An 11807-nucleotide genomic window follows, 5' to 3' on the forward strand; every position below is an offset into this window, starting at 1 on the left:
TTTTTTTTTTTTTTTTTTTTTTTTTTTTTTTTGGTACCAGGGATTGAACTCGGGTCCTTGTGCATGCAAGGCAGGTAGCAGAACCATTGAGCTCAATCTCTGGCCAACTCAACTCTCAAGTCCCAAGTTTGCCCTCCCTCCAAATTGAGTTTGGCCCCATTCTGTTCTGATCGGCATCTGGGGAGCGTCCTATCCTACAAAAACCACAAGGCTTGTTATTCATTCTCTCACCCTGCGAGCATGCAGTCTTCTCAGGACAGACACTGCTTTTCATCTCTAAACATTTCTAAATCCTCAGCTTCTCACTTGATCATTTGGCCCATATTCTCCAGGAGTGTTCATTGCATGAGTAGTAGAAAATCATCGGGCAGCAGAATGAGCTGGGCAGGCATGCTAGGAAGACTGGAGAATTGAATAGCTCTACATTCCTAGGACACTGAAGGTCACAGAAAAACACATTGTTGAGAGGATCAGCAGCTCTGACAGGCACGGTCTGATATTTATTTCCTCTATACCTCATTTCATATTTAGATAGCACCTTACTGATATTATCTCCCTAATCTTTCCATTAGGAAAGTGAGAAGAAAAGAGTGAAAATGACTTGCTCAAGGTTATAAAAAGCAAAGCAGTAACGGAAAATACTTTAGCACTTTCCAGCTAATCCTAGGCCCTACGTGCATAGGATTTAGGATGTGCTACATTAGCACTTAAAAAAATAACTTTCTAGAAAGTAATTATGAGTTGGCTCTGTGCCTCGGCCCCATACCTGAGAGGTCCAATGGGACGTCTTTGCCTGCCAGTTTTGTGGCGCTGAATACACAACACAATGTGGTAGCAGATGGAGGAGGAAGTAGGAGCGGGGCCGTGAGATCCTCTGTGATACCATGAGTCCTGCAGGGAGAGACAAGGCAGTGGGAAGTCTCAACCTTAACACCGGGGGAAAGCGAGGGCAATGACAACAAGGACTAGGAAAGAAAATAATAAAATAAATTACAATGGAACATGAACAGTGAAATAAACATACTAAAATGCCATTTCAGCTAATTCCTTAATATGTGTCACACAGGAGTATTTGACATGGGGCTGGGGATTTAGCTCAGTGGTGGCGCCGCCTGCCTCGTAAGCATAAGGTCCTGAATTCGAGCCTCAGTGCCAAAAAAAAAAAGTGTTTGACATGCATTATTTTTAAAATTTCTACTTGAAGACAAAAGTCAAGTAGGATTATTATGATGCCCACTTTCTGGATGTGAAAAGTGAGTTTAAGTCATTTCAGTTCTTACAGCTGTTGGATAGGTATAATCAAGAGGGAACTCTAGCTGCCTGTCCATGCTGGTGTCTTCCTTCATGCACAAATGCAGGCAGAAGCTTTTCTGTTTCCTGTCATTTTCCACCATGGGTGGACCTCACTACAACAAAAGCAAACTTATGTTTTGTGGTGAAAACCAGACCTCATGGGCATGTCCTACCTTCCTTCTTAGTGAAACTAGCCTAGCTCCCAAGAAATTTCAGCAAATGAGATTTGTGCATCTGAGGGCACAAGCATCTCTGCAACATTGTACTACTAGCGCTGTGACACTGTTTTCTGTTCTCTCTGGAGTCTGCCTTGTCTATAGGGAGTATTTAAGGCTTGGCACAGTGGTTGAAACTCACTCCTTTACAGTCTACATAAAGCTTTTGTGCAGAAAACACCTTATTGTATGGCAGAAATAAGTATCTTTAATTAAAAATAGCCACAAGGGACTGGAAAAAAAAAAGAATAAAACTTTTTTTTTTTTCACAGCAAAATACTCCTGCCTACTGCCATATGTACCTACTTTGTCTCCTGATAAAAGAAGTCTGTGTTTACTCATAGAGAGAGAAAGACTCTGTCAGAAACAGTGACTGTCTTTGTGACGATGGAGACAAAATAACAGTGCTGGAATTGCAGATTTTTCTGGCAACCAACAAATATATCACACACTGTAGCTCAGAATTCCATTCATTAATTTCTTTCCAGAAAGAGAGAGCGAGAGAGAGACAATGAGAGAATGACCTTAAGTTTATGTATATTTCTCGTTTTATGGGGTCATATTTCTTATCCCCACTGAATTGCTTAGAAAGCTGAGCCTCAGTAGAAGAGATGGGAGGAAGCAGAAGTTGAAAGTCTCATGGTGAGGCCCTTCTTTGGACTCAGAGAAGAAAAAGGGTGAATGAAATTGAAGACGGGGATGGCTGAAGAAATAGCAAAGTCCTATAATGTAGAATGGATGCTTACATTCAATTCCAGTATTTTATTGGCAATTTTCTGTCTCTATCTCTCCTCTTCATCACAACTTTGAAGAAACAGTGAGGACGTTTGGCCTGGGCTCCACACCTATCGCCTGCTCTTTTCCCTACACAGACACACAGCAAACATACCTCATTTGTCCATGGCCCAGCCCCTTGCTACTCAGAACTATGTTTCAAGGAGGCAACAGCAGAAATGGGACCTCTCATGCCCCACTCAGATCTACTGCATCTAAGATCACCATCTGCCCTAATCTGGACAGCTCCACCCTAAACTTTTCCTGATCTCTCTCATAAAAGGATGTTCCTTAAGGCAAACAAAGTCTATATCGCACTTCTAGCTCTGGGGCCAACAATGAATGTCTTCTATTTTAGGGACCTGCTGGCTAAAATTAGGGTGCTGAAACTCAAGTTTAAAATTCCATGGTGCTGTGAGCCCTTTGCAAAACAGCACTATTGGCATTGCAATTAAGTAGAGCAGATGTGAGGAATACTTCAGCAGTACAAGCTCCAGGAGCACTACGGGGTGCACACTCAGTCTGCTGAAACCTCAGTTTCCATCATTAGAAGATGGGAGAGTGAAGTAAACAGAATTTTAAGTCTCCCATAGAACGTTCATTTGTAGAGACACACAAGCACACTCACACACTACATACGAGTGCACATACTCCACACAGGTGGTAATTTGAGGACTACCTTCTTTTAGAAATTAAAAGTGCACATTTATATAAAAAGGCCTGAAATATATTGCAACAAAACATAATTTTTAAGTGCTTAAAGATTTTCTTTAACCACCTTGCCCAGAAATGATCCCACTTTCCATCATTTTTTTCTCTCTCTAGTAATTTTCTAGGTCCAAAGATCACACTGTGCGAAGCAGTAGGCAAGAAGACCTCACAGGAGGCTTCTAGCTCTGATAGCTGACCACTTGACCATTTTACCCTTTTACCAAAGAAGAGTTCTGCTGATTTTTCAAAAATTCTTGTCTCATTAGTTTTCAAAGTAATTATAACATTTAAAAATCATTATTTGAAAGAAATTTTGCTTCCTAGTGTGATAGATTCCATACAAGATACTTTTGCTCCTTGTTCCTACCTTCCATTTACAGAAACCTGGAGGAATTCACTGACTTGCCACAGATAACTTGGATTAATTGGCACTGACCTCACTGACAGGAATTCACACTTGAAAACAATGCTTTCAATTCACTTTTCAATCCAGACTCAAAGGGATTTAATCACTTGTTCAATGTCAATACTGTACTATGGCTTAGAAGTGGATGGACACCAAGTGTAACTTTTTTTCATATTTCCCATATATGCATGTCCTACCACTGCAAAATCACATATTCCTAAAACATATTTCCTAATTATTGTGAACCTTTATATGGTTCTCTCCATATTATCTATCCCTCCCCAAATTTATTTTAGAAATAAATGTTTTCCCAGAGAGCTCCAGTCATTAGACTGTAATTTTTTCATCATGTCCATGTCCTCTGCTTCTTTATGCTAATCCTACCTTTTATAGCAGTAGCTATGCTATGTGACAAAGGACAAAATAATTCTAGCCATATTCTACATATCATTCAGTACAGTTCTATCCTTTTGTGGAACATTTTGTTGCTAAATTTTTTCTTTGTTGTTTTCCTTTCTTTTCTTTCTTCTCCTTTTCTTTTTTGTTCTGGAAGCCACAAAAAATAATTCCCTAACAACCTACAATTAATAAAAGTGTAGTTTTTTACTGCCACAGGAAAGTTGAGTAATATAATGTCCATGTAGCTTTATAGACACCAATACCACCTGAATGAGGCAAGACCAAATAATAGTAAGACTAATCGGATTGCTTATTTCAAAGCACAAACAAATTTTCCTGCAGGTGTCAAAAGTTATATCCTCCTCCATCCTGGCTGGATGGTAGAAGTCAGAAGGTACGTGAGGCAGGAAGGTGGGGATAGCAGTGTTTGCTTTTGTTCATGTTCCTAAGAAAGAACTCTCGCAAGGAAAGGATAATGTTTCCATGCCTTCTACATTTTCAAAGTCATGCGATTGAAGCATCTGGAAAGCTTTGGTAGAATTCAGCTGTCCCTCCCTGATGCTGGGTTCCCCACACAAACGTGGGTGGGTGTGTGTTTATGGCATTGAAGTGGAAATGTTTGAATAAAGACTGTTGTGTGATTGCCTTTTGAGCACTCACTAAGCCCCGAATGCAGCTAGATCAACCTTTCATCAAAGGAGCACTTGTCACAAATCTGGGTGATTTCAATCATAAGGTTATTGTCTTTATTTTGAATACATGCGTAAATACAATTTGAAGAGGCTTTTTTTAACCTTGTGGAACTAACATGAGGGCTTGTGTGAGACAGGTGGACAATATTTGTGTCTCTCAAATGCAATTGATTTTGTTTTAAATGCTAAGCCTTTTATTACAAAAGATTGTTATAACCCTGCTGATTTTATTCTGGTAATTCTCACATAGTTATCACTTCCCATTGATGTAACATGCTTGTCTGTCCCCTATAATAGTCTAGATTAGCCTGACAGGACGTATTTATGAAAAACGTCTGATTACTCTGCATAGAAATGTTTTGCCAAACATTTATTTGATTAATTCATTCACCCACAAATTTTTGCCCTTAGAACTTGCAGATCTATAATTTACAAGACATAGCAACTCACCTTACTAGTATTACCACTTATCAAGTTGCACGCAAGAATAGCTCCAGGTGCTAGAATCATTAACTAAGGATATTAAACCCATAAATAAGATCTTCCTGTATGTGTTTTTACCAACTAGGAAGGAGTCTTTCGCATTGCCACCAATTAACACTAAGAAAATTAAACATCATTTACAAACAAGATTAAAGACATTTTTCCTTCCACAACCAATTAAGAAAATCTGAAGTAAAATGTTTTGATTCATGTTCATCATATATATGTAAATATATCACATAATGGCTCATATTTAGCAAATATGAAACACCAAAACACAAATGAAAAATATTTTGGCATCTGTCCGGCCCTTGAGCTGGCTAGCACAAAGTGCGATTTGAGAGTTTTCGTCCTGCTGTTAAACATTCGCTGAACTGAATAAATTAATTACAGATTATTTTTATCAGAAACACAGGAACTCTTAAAACACAGAGAAGGAGGAGTCTTTTGTAGTCATTTGCATCGAACAGATGATCCAATTAGAGAAAGAAATCCCAGGGCTTCTGGGCAAGAGGGCTTGTGACTTCATGCTTTTTAGGAATACCCCTGGCTACAAACACAATTGATAAACAATATTTTTTAAATTAAAGTTAAAGAAAGCAAGATGGTGGCATTTTTCTGGACTAGAAGCAAGCAAACATGAAGACCCATTTATACAGTCAACAACAAGGACCATGGCACCTTGGATTTGATGGCACCCAGGTCTAGAATCTGTGGGTGAGAGATCAAACTTCCCTGTGCAGTGGAGGGCTGGCCCCAGGACTCTTATGCTGAACTGCAGGCATAGGAAGCACATCCTGGCCTCTCACTGTATCTGCAATAATCTGGTGAGAATCCTGACTCAGTACCTCAGTCTGCTGGAAAACACCAGGGTGGGGAGTTATAAGGCGCCAACACAAGATCTGACCTGAGAATGAATGGGACCTCATAGAGAAAACTATAAAATGACTAGGTGGGACTAAAAATAAGCAAAGGGAGAGAATCCATTTCCACCCAAGATGAAGACACAAATGAAACTCCAGAACAATTGGTAGAATTAACACTGAGAAAGTTACCAAAGAGAAGATGGACAACTAGATAAGACAGAACATCACTGGTGTGCCAGAGATTGGGAAGGATTCCTAAGATTAGAAGCCAATAGACTTATGTTAATGAATCAAGAGAAGTGAAAACACAAACTCCAACACATTTGAAAGAAGAGAGCTTTTCCAGAAATACCCAGGATAACGCAAGCTCAGGAAAATACATGCCTAGGTGGGCAACTAGCTTCTCTTCTCCCATAAAGAAGCTGCATCCTCTGACCTATGTAATCCCAGAACCCTTACACACACACCTGAGGGCTGTCATAAGAAGTAAGGGTGTGTGTGTGTGTGTGTGTGTGTGTGTGTGTGTGTGTGTGTGAGTGTGTGAAAATATGAAATTGTGGAAATGAACAAAAGGGGCACATTTCATGCTGCTTCCCAAAGAGGCTAAAATATACATGAACAGCTCCAGAGTCACGTACCAGGAGTTAGCATCTGGTTTCCCAGAATTCCGAGATAATTTGTCTCAGACTCTAATTACACAGTAAATGTTCACTGAGTGTACTGAGAAAGGAAGTTTCCTCATGTGAACAACTAGAATGCAGGTCCTAAAGAGACACAGTTAGATGACTTAAGATCACATGCAGGCTGTAGAGATCGCCAGCTAAGTTAACTTAAGCAAGTCCTGTGGCCACCTTTGACTCTCACTTTTCCCATTTGGAAAATCGTCTCACCACTTCAAGGATGAAACATAAGAGAAGACTGGATCAAAAGCACTTCATTCTGCCTCAAGGGTACATCTGATTAAGCCAAGCCCACCTGGGTAGGGGCCTCCTTTTGATTTAAGTCAAACACAATTGATTGGGTTCCTTCTTTACACCTGCCAGATCCCTTATCTTTTTTATATAATAGAACATAATCATAGGCGTCATCTCCATCACCTGTGCCACACGCCATGGCTGGAAGCAAATTACAGGATTCAGCCCACACTCACACTTGATACAAAGTACGGGTCTTTAGAAGTTATAGAAATTTCCTTATCACTTGAAGAAGTAGGGAAATTTTAAAATGTTGCCATCAAAATAGAAGAAAAATACTAAAAAGCTGAGTGGTTTAAGAGAATGGACTAAGATTGTATCAAAATATAATTTACATACATCAAAATGCATAGATTACAATGAATTCATCTAAGGAAGCCTTACCCTAACAAAATTTCTGTTGTGTCTTCTCAATCAATCCTAACCATTCTCCCAGGAAATGCTGTTCTGATGACCGCAGATTGCAAGATTTAAAATAAAAGTTTCAAAGGTGAAAAGCTTGGCCTTCCTCCCAGTCTTATTAAGGAGAGCATGTTCTCCAACATTAAGTGCAATGCCAACTGTAAGTTTTCTATGGATGGCTTTTATCAAGAAATCCTATTTCACTGGGGATTTTTTTATATTATCTTAAGTCATAAGTGGGTGAATATTGTTAAATAGTTTTCAGCCTCTATTGAGATGATAGTTCGTTTTTCTTTTGTCATGTTAATGGAAAACATTACACTAACTGCTTTTTTAATATTAAGCCAACTTTTCATGATGGTAGGATACTCCACTTGGTATTACTCTGTTTTATATATTGTTAAACTTTATTTGTGCTCTGGGGGACACTAGGCTATAGATTTTCTTAAACTGTAATGTTTTTGTCTAGTTATGGCATTAGAGTCTCTTGGTCTTGTAACATGAAATATGATTGTCCTCCTTTATTTCCTAAAAAATTGTGGAGTGATTTGTATTGTTTTCATATTTAAAGGTTTTGTTGGCACTGAATCACAGGAATGTATTTGTTTTAAAATTTTGAATTGAGTTTCCTTAACAGATATAAGACTAGTCCAATTTTCTAATTCTTCTTCTGTTAATATTGTTATGTCTTCCAGTAATGTGTCCCTTTTATTTACATGGAAAAATTGTGTAACATGCTCACTACATTCCTTTCTCTTTTATTATGCTAAACATCTGCTTTCATGGATTCTCTATGTCTAATCCTGATCAATCTAGCTAGGGATTTATTAATAATTTTCCTGATGTATTCTATGATTTAAGTTTTGTTGGTTTCTCTATTGCCTGTTTTACTATTTTACTGATTTATTGTATTACTTCATTACTTCATTTTTTCTATTTACTTTTTGGTTAATTTGCTTTGAGAAGACTGATTGTCAAGGAGCAAGATAATGGAAGATTTCTAGATCCTGCTAAGTGTGTCCATAAACAAGTGCATGAATTTGTCAAACCCTAACACATTGTATACTTTAGATTTTTCTACTCTGCTGTATACAAATTATATGTGGACAAAGCTGCAAACAAAATCTTAACTCTATCTTGTAAGTTTGTGTTTTGTAGTAATGTGATGAACAATTCTGAAAGTGCTTCTCATGTATTCTTGACTTCAGCAAATGAGTGTCTGTATTAAACAGAATGGGAACCAGACTCCTTATTTCTCAGGAAGAGGGTGTCATAAATACAGGAACAGCAACACCTTTGAAATGATTTGAAGTGAGTTGGAGGCACAGTGTCCCCAACTTACTCCTAAATGATTCTTAAAAAAATTAATAATGTAAATTGTACATCTGTGTGTTTGTGTGTGTTTGTAGAGACGGGGTAGGGGGAGGGAGGAATAAAACGACAAAGCAAAATATAGCAAATTACAAATAATATATGAGTTATATGTCTTATTCTTATTTTTTCTAAACTTTTGAGAGCATACAAAAAAACAATTTGCAAAAAATAAATTTGGGTATACAAGAGAATGTTCGTTTGTCTATTAACTGACTGAGAGGTGAACTCTTACCTGGAGAAAAGAAGATCATCTTGCTCCGAGTTCAGCTGGCACAGACCCGTGATGGAAAAGTAAAGAACAGAAAACACAGGGCACGGTCTCTGGAAAATAATAAAACCAAAACATTACTAAGACATGTTTGTTCTTGAGGGCCTCTAAACAGAAAGCTGGGGTTGGAGGGAGAGGATAATATCCAGCATGGGCACGATGCTCTGGAAATGACTCTAGAAATGACTTCCAGAACCTTCCTAGTAATTGTCCACTCTCCTGTCTCCCCCCAGAATTCTGTAATTCTTAGTCCTAAAAACGAACCATCCTTTTTTAAGAACCATGTGACATGCTCATTTCCACCGTTTTCCTTTCCTAATTCTGCAACAAAGCAAGCTGTTATTAGGTTGTCTTTATGCATTTATCATGTGAAAACCCCCTGTTGAGGCCTCTCTTGAAAACTGAAATCAAAGAAATTTGGTACATTTTTCTTTTCTTCTTTAAAAAAATTTTGGTTTGTGCATGTACATGTAAACATTTCAAATTGCCACAATATAATTTAATTCCTTTCAGAGACTGACAGTGTCTTAATAGCAAGGCATCATTAAAGGACCTGTTTAAGGTTCCTACTTTAACTTTATATCCAAGCAATTATCTCTTGTGCTTTATGCAAAACTGAATCATGACCGAAATACATATTACTTTTGTTGTGATCTGGGGGAAGCATGTTTCTATAAGAAAGGTCAAGAAAGATAATTTTTTTTTTCTTAACTCCAGTGTGACACTAAGGGCTCCAGAAGTCCTTTTTGTATGATTGCCATTTCTGGTAAATCTGAACATAGCCATAAAGCCAAATACGCTCTTATTTTCTTTTTAATTTTACTGATTTCCGCTGAAGAACTAGAATTCTTTATAAGAAAAATATATAGAAAGTATGAATATTACTTCAGAGATTAGCCTATTCCATTTCTAATAGGCCATGTTTTGGGAACTACCAGATGTTAGCATATTCTTAATTCAAATCATCATGTTCAATTACATCACCAGGAAAGGCTGTTGTGTTCTTCCTGTATTTGAGCTATTAATAAAATATGTTTTTAATTTTCAAAATTGCTTGACTTTGGTATGGGGCATTACTCTGGGGAGTTGAAAGTGCAGGAAAGCAAAGCAACATATTTGGACCACTGAGATTTTGTAAGACACATATGAAAATAAATTTCACATATTTTTATAGCCACTTCCCCTATATATTTATGTTGTCTACAATATAATATTGATTTATATTCACTCATCAGCACTGTTAATGATATTTTCATTTAAAGACATATAACAGGTTAATGAATTTAATACCATTTTAAAACTCTGAAAGACACACACACTCACACACACATGCTCAATGAAGACAAATTCTTTTCCACAATCCAAAGCCTTTCTATTCATGGCTTGAAACTAAGAGAATGTACCCTATGGGAACATTCACCCAACCCGTGCACAAATGTTTTGGCTGTAAAATAGTCGGGACATGTGGAAATCATTTTCTGTACACAAAACATGGCGAAGTCACACCTAGACAAAGGTTTCAGGCATCTTTAAGGGCCAGAGTAGTATTTCTCTTCTTGAAAGTCTTTATTTATTTTGAACAGTGGTATTGTATTTCTTACCTTTTCTGTGTTTATATTTGTGAAATAAAACTTAACCCCACCAAAAAAAAAAAATCAATAATCTGAGAGAAAAAAAAAACTTAGTTCCTCAATCTTAGAAGACACCCATGGTTTACTTAAATTATTTTTAAACCTATGTACTGTTGATATGGTGTACTATTTTATTTTATGGCATTTTACATAAGAATGAAGGTATAGGCTACGTTGACAACACTAGAAGCCAATTTTAATTGGCTAAATTGTAATAAAAATGCAAAACAATTTTGAAATTAAGTATGCAAAAAAAAAGTCTCTAAAGTAGAGATGTCACACCGCGTGCCAATTTTAGTTGGTAGTGAGTACGCAAAGCCCAGAAGGAAAAGAGTCAGAGTGCTGTGCAGTCTTCGTGGACGGGGAAATAGTGTCAGTCACTGACCTGCCAAGTGAACTGGTTGTTAAAAGTTGCAGAGTCCCTTTCATTTGTTACATGTACATATGGCTAAACTTTGCCAGCTCTTTTTAATCACCCTGCACGTCCTAACTACATGCCCAAAACTTGTGCCATATGAAGAAACAGTTACAGATATTGCAATGATGTTATAATAAATAAAATAAGCATGAAGTTAACGTAAGACAGCATCACACACTGAACCAACCACCAAAGTGACACAGACTTCAGATGCTTCACAATGTGGCCCTTGACCTTTTATTTACCAATTGAAAGGGAAAAACTTGGTTACATAATTCAATGTCCCTAGGCTAAAAGAGCAGTGTTTTCACGTATTTTTTTGATAAGATTAGCCCAGGATTTTACCCTAAAGTCATAAGAATGAAAAAATGCCATCTAGTTTTACCTTTGTTAGACACCTTTAAAATTCAAATAAAATATTTAAAATATCAAAATACTTTTTGATATCAATTGTCCATATATGTTGATAGCATGCACCTAAACAAGAATTCACACTCTCCACCGATGTGGTTAATTTATATTTTTAATATCTGAGCCAAGAAAACACTGAGTATTGACTCCCCGCTCCTTCATGTTCAGGGGAACACTGAGCCGCTACAGGTTGAAGACCCTTTCCATCAGCAATGACTACTTTTCTTGCCTGGTATGGGAAGATTTTCATTCACTGACAATCTGGTCAAAATAAGGATCAAGTTTACTCTCATACTGGAAGCGCGGGATGTAGGTAAGAGACCAGCGCCTCTCTTTTTCAGCAGCAGGAGCCACAACATTGAGTCTCTACTCTGTCAGACACAAACGTGTATAATATGTGACTCTGGCACACAATTCTGAAATTTCTTTCATTTGCTGTCCACTTCTACCTCCACTGAAACTTTAAGTATAAAGCAATAGAACACATTAA

General features: G+C 37.5%; 1 long non-coding RNA gene across 3 annotated transcripts in view; it reads left to right on the forward strand.

Moving 5' to 3' along the window:
- LOC104853698 overlaps positions 1-11807 on the forward strand; it is a 34100-nt gene that overhangs the window by 13184 nt on the left and 9109 nt on the right. For 2 of the 3 annotated variants that reach the window (XR_777862.1, XR_777861.1), the window contains exon 2: positions 11486-11630. This is a non-coding gene — a long non-coding RNA (uncharacterized LOC104853698). Of the gene's footprint in view, positions 1-7249; positions 7376-11485; positions 11631-11807 lie in introns of all 3 variants that reach the window. The other variant, XR_777863.1, reaches the window with a different exon arrangement.

Source organism: Fukomys damarensis, unplaced genomic scaffold (assembly GCF_012274545.1).
Source record: "Fukomys damarensis isolate Sample0158 unplaced genomic scaffold, DMR_v1.0_HiC HiC_scaffold_16, whole genome shotgun sequence".
Taxonomy (NCBI): domain Eukaryota; kingdom Metazoa; phylum Chordata; class Mammalia; order Rodentia; family Bathyergidae; genus Fukomys; species Fukomys damarensis.